The following is a 6000-nucleotide window of genomic DNA, read 5'->3' as shown; positions in this document are numbered from 1 at the left end:
CCACTAAAGGGTTCAGTGGTCTGTATTTTTCTGCAGTAGTACATAGTTTGCTTAGATTGTTATAAAAGCCGTTTTCAACCTATTAGTAACTAATTTGAATTTGTTAGGTAATTATCTGACGGTAATGACGCCCCCTGCCGAAGGCAAAAGGGCAATAAGGTTTTTGCTTGTGTCTGTGTCTGTGCTGGTGTGTGTTCATGTGTGTTTGTAGATCTTTGTTTAAAACTGGCATTAACTCAGAGTCAACCCAGTTTGCCTGTTAGCAAAATATCTCACAAATCACTGGACAGATTTTAGTGACACTTTCAGAAAATAACTACATGTTCAATTGATTCTTTTTTGGAGACAACCCAATTCCAGACAGCTACCACAGCTAATCAGACTTACCCAACATAAAAAAGGCTCTAACTCAACCAGAGACACAGATACTGAGGTCATTTTGGTGCAGTAGTAGCTGAGAGTCATCCTCAATAGATCCTCTGAGTGCTAACAAATCTCACGTGATCTCACAATATCTGATGGGATTGTGAATAATGTTATATAACAGCCTTGTCTTTGTCATGACTTGCTTTTAGTTCTAAACCTTGGCATTAAAGGCGGCGGGTGATATGCATTCCTTCAAGGAATGCCAGGCTTTTAATACAAGACTGCAGCAGTGCTTTTTGTAATGCACTCCTTCTACCACTGGGTGGTGCTATGACACAAAACACTGCACAGATTTAATCATTTACTTGTGGAAATTCTATAATGACTGACATGTTTTTTTTAAAAAAACTGCTTCAAACTTTTAATGGTATTTTCACAAGATAAATGTTTCGTTTTCTAACACCATGCTGCATAAATACAGAACAGTATGTCGTAAACACAACAAGTTTATTCACACTTAATTATTTCTCAGCAAGACAACTGATCAAAAAGTTTTTGTGTACCTTTATTTTTTGTTGACAGTATATAATATAAATTGTAAAGATTAATGGAAATGCACAGAGCTCCATCTGGCTACGCTTTGAGGAAACACTTAACAGCTGGAAACCTGGAACCAGATTAGAAGATATTATTTCAACAAATGTGAATTCAACATGAATGAAAGAATACAGGTTAATGTGGTTTGGGGGAATAAAACTTTCTTTAAGGGTATTTTTTGTGAGGAAAACAAAACTGGACAGATTTGGAAAATGTTCTGCCTCAAAGAAATGTGAAGCTCATCAAGACAAACCGATTTTGAGGTTTGCATGTCGTTTTTCTCCAGCACAGTTCCCCTTGCCGCATCACATTTTTCACATGTTTAATAATAATAATAATCCCAGTTTCCATTCACTGTGAAATGACTGGATGCTGACTTTAACCTTTGACTGTCAGTAGCAGATTTATCCACTAGCAGTTTCACCTTTTTGATTCTGGATTTAAGAAATGACCCCATTAATATTATTCACATTCACATCTTTTACATCAAGAAGCTGAACTGCTGGGTGTCTTTATTACCACTAGGTGGTGACAGCGACCCATTTTTCTCTTCGTGGTAGTCTGAGCATTTTTTAGCAAACAAAAACGAGCTCTGTAGTTGGTCATTTAAGGCAGTCTTTGGAGCATATCCATTAGGTAATCAAATACAGTGTGTTTCCAAGTTCTGTTTACTGTTTAAAAGATATACAATACTCAGCTTCTAATCAGAAGTTGGCTCAACAATACATTAAAATGGATCCCTGGTTTTAATTTAATGAAATCTGTAGAAGGTTTATACACCAGAGTGTCTGCCAGCTTTCAAATATTCAAAGTAACAGTGTGCAGATTAATTGTAAAATGATTTCTGGATGTTTCGGTGATCATATTTTCCTCATTAAATATGGTTATCGAGTAGTGTGTAATATTTTTATTAATCTGCAACAAAAGAAATGAATAAAGGGAAAAGTAGATTGGACTAAGATTGTTTTAGTGCTCAAAGATTAAAATCCCCTGCAGTAAGAGAGTATATAGCCATACACACATCTCAAGTGTGTATACATTAATTTAAAGATGTGCCTAAATATTTTGAAAGTATCCAAGAGACACTGGTCTTTCATAAAATTACTTTGAACCATAAAAAATTTCATGAAAACCTTTAATAGGTTGTGACATATTTTAAGACAGACTTTGCCTTTCAGTTCATTACCTGTGGACCACATAAACAGCTTTCAAGTTTATTGTGCTTTGCAATTATCTTAATGCAGTGCCCACATCAAAGCTGCATGTATACATTATGTTTTAACATAACCCTATGCTTCCTAATAACCCGACGAGATCCTCCTTTTGATCGTGCAGACTTCAACAACTGCAGAAAATCCTCTTGGCAACCTTTGTCTACAGTCCATTCTGTGTGTAAAATAGGAATTTAAATGAAAATAACTTTTGAGAAAATGAGAAGCCAACATAAATCTGAACAAGCAAAACACTGGCTGCCTTCACATAATGACAGAGTCAAGAAACCAAAACAAAATGAAAGTAGAAATATTGTTTTAGCATTTAGCAGTATAATTTTCATGCAAAGCAACAACATTGATCCATGCAAACAATTCTATTTAAGTGTGTACTGCAGCAACAAAATGTCCTAATTCACAACATGCATAAATACGTCACATCCAGCACAACGTGTGTGCAAGCTTTTTTTTTTTTTCTTACGAGAAATTATTGCAGCTGAACATGCAGACAGGGAATTGTATGGTTTTCTGGTTAAAAAGATTCTTCCTAACTTTATCAGTCCTGACACAAAAAGAAAGCAGTTAATGCGAGCCTGGTAAAAGTCCCTGGGCACACAGATAACATATTGAGGATGTCAAGAAAACTCTGGAGGCCGATAATGGCCTCACTGCTCCATTTGAAATGTAGTTAACCTTAAGGGTTATTTATCACTGCGAGGGTCACAAAGGGGCACTTAGTATTTACTACAGGACATGCAGGATAGAGGAGAGGAAATTGGGAGAAAGCCACCCTTATCACAGTCCTCTGGGTGTTGTGACGGCTGTATACATACATCAACAGTGTTTTACTGCTTGATAAAGGCTGGCGTATTTCACCCGTGTGCCTGACTCTCTTCAGAGAAAGATGGTTAAACAGCAGCCATGAACATTTATTTCTTGGCAGCCAAGCAGGTTTTTTACATTTTTTTGGTATCTCAGGAACACACCAGAATAACTTCTACAAGCCTACAGATGGAAATATTTCTGGAAGTGCAGTAAGTCTGTGCAGTAGAGCTCACAATAAGCTGAGCTAACTGATGAGTCCCTGAATGGAACAGAGAGGACTTCAGAAGAAGCTGCAACCCTCCTTTCTTCTTTCTCTTTAGATTTGTTGTCCTTTTTTTTTTCCTTTTTTTGAAGCGTTTGTCTCCCAGAGCAAACCTCAGAGTCTTCAGATGTCGATAAATGATAGAGCAAATGGGCAGAGCCAGTTTATTCAGAGCTGATTTCATCACGCCCATAAATCTCGGAGAAATCAAAGCCCCTCTTATGCCCTCCCCTCCTCTCGCCCTTTGTCTTGCTAATTCACATTAGAGTGCGGCTGGCTGCTCTCTTTGACAGCAGTCGACACAGTCTGGGCAAAGTTGCAGATGTGGAACCTGAAGGCACCTTTGACCTGTGAACCCCTGCCATCACATCCTGTCACTAGACCTTCGCCGCCACGCACAGGAATCTCCCTGCACCATTTCCTGCCTAAAAGGGCACAGAAACATGCGTTAAGGATGACGATCCGCTACAACCACATCAAACTTTAGTTCAGTATCTTTAAAACTGATGAGTTTGTCTCTTCAGATTTAAAAGGTTTGCTGATTCCCACACAGAACACTCATTACTACAAATGCTGCACCAACTGTATGCAAACACCCACCTACTCAAACGCACACAGCTTACCTAGAAGCACACTTGTGCACAGCATAAATGCATTCAATCTATGACAGCCATTATTCATGCTCTTTACAGCCTTGTTTTCTGCAGCAGTCAGCGATCAGAAGCAACAGACACAGAACTGAAAGCAAAACTTTATGTGTGCTTTACATGTTCAATGACATTTCCGATTAAAGGTAAAATAAAAAACAGTGCCAGGACATGTAGTCACTCTTCAAAAGTGACCCAGAATAATATTTGATTCAAGGCATCGCTTCTGTAACTCGAGGCTTAATTAAAAGACGGGGTTGTTAATAATTTAGTGCCTGCAGCAAGATCCAACCTGTCTTAATCACTGAGCAGGAAGAGTGGTGGTTGTGTGGAAATAAAGGAGAAAAAAAAATCAATTATTAAATCCTACTTTTATGCACATTAAAACTAACAACATTTGATGCCTCCACATGGTATTTTTGTCTTTCGTTTGCAAGTTGTGTGGCTACTAGCAAGCAAGAAACCTTCTAATTCAGTAGTGGTGGTTAACAAGAGCCTCTGTATTGGTGTGACGAGGTTACTGAGGCAAACATTTCTCATTTAATTATAAAACACTGTGTTGGAGAGACCCGCGTTGCTCTCAGGCCCGAGCTGAGCTGCTCTAAATTAGAGAGCAGTGTGACAGTGTGGAGATGCTCCACTGCAGAGATACAGTGGTTACACGGCCGCTGATCCATTTACGTGCTTCAAATGCATCTTCCACATTCGAGCCGGCGATGAAAATACGCAGATAATTTGAGTGAGGGAGCTTGTGAGAGCTCGCACATATGAGGATAATTACAAACAAAGTGGCACAAAAAATTACTTGGAAACTGTGGCGCAGTCAAGAGCAAAGAGATTCTGATGAATGGGCGATCATCTCAAAGTAAGGATGGTGGATGTGTTTGTCCGTGAAAATGTGTCTTTGCTGTGACACAAGTCTTTTAGTAGGAGCCAGGAGACTGAACACAGATTCAGATGGTGACTGCATGAAAAGAAAGTTCAGCTTGGATTGATGTCCGCTTGACTCTGTCTGGTGTTCATCAGTTGTTCATGTAAGAACTTTAAGTGGTCAAACTTAATTCAGAATATAGCACTGTCTGGAAGGTTGTTTCTTTTCTTTTTTTTAGCCTTTTTGTGCACTTATTTGGGCGGGAAGTTTAACAGATAGATTGAAAGATACACACAGTAAATAGAATCCAGCCACTCATCTGTCAGGGAACTTACTAAGACGAGATATCTGCTGGCAGATCAAATGAAGGATGGCGGTCTTGGCCTAATTGGGTGGGTCAAACTGAAGTAGCTGTGTTATTTCAACCTCAGTGACCCCGCCCGATGGCCTCCAGGTCCCCTCTGTGGATTTCAGAGTGGATGTTGAACTGAGAGCTGCTCGGCTATAGAGGTGTTTGGAGTGGGTGTCTTTGTTTGTCTTCCCAAAATGGACGCCCTTTCTTGATGGTGACTGATGATCAGAGTCCTGGCGGCCGCTGAGCTATGGAATAAGGAAAGCTTGAATTACACCTTCGGCAAACAGTCCACAGCTCAAAGTTCACAAAGGGAAGGTGGACGGGTTGAGGTTTACTCCAGCTGTATACAAGCTTTTCAAACTGTGATGCCAGGGTGCTTTTCTCATTTATCCAAGTCTGTAGTTGTGCTGATGGGTCTCATCCTCAGCAGTAAAATCACAAGTTTAGTCTGGACACTCAGGTTGGATGTAACTGCAGATTTTCTCCTTCTTCTTCGCACTAATCTCTCATTTTCCAAATTAAAAGCTCTGCTGCTGACACGTTGCAGCTGGAAAGATGTTGTTGACAATCTGGTCCACTTATATCAGATCCAGAGTTGCAGTGATTCAGAACTGAAACTTTATGAGTAAGAAACCCTGGTTTGCTATAAAATGTGTTGATGTGATCAAGAAGGGACAATGTAAGCACCACCAAGGCCCGAAAACCTTTTTAAAGCCTCTGCCACAAACCTGTAAACACTGAGGAAATCCCTGTCAGAAGAAGTTAGTCTAAATATTGTTATCCCACCAGTAATCCTGTCGGCCAAAATGTTTAGACACCTAAACAAAAAGACATAAAAAAGGGTCCAACAGAGAGAAGTCTCCAGG

The sequence above is a fragment of the Kryptolebias marmoratus genome, linkage group LG12 (assembly GCF_001649575.2).
Source record: "Kryptolebias marmoratus isolate JLee-2015 linkage group LG12, ASM164957v2, whole genome shotgun sequence".
NCBI lineage: Eukaryota > Metazoa > Chordata > Actinopteri > Cyprinodontiformes > Rivulidae > Kryptolebias > Kryptolebias marmoratus.
The sequence above is the reverse complement of the archived record's forward strand: the minus strand, read 5'-3'. Positions refer to the sequence as shown.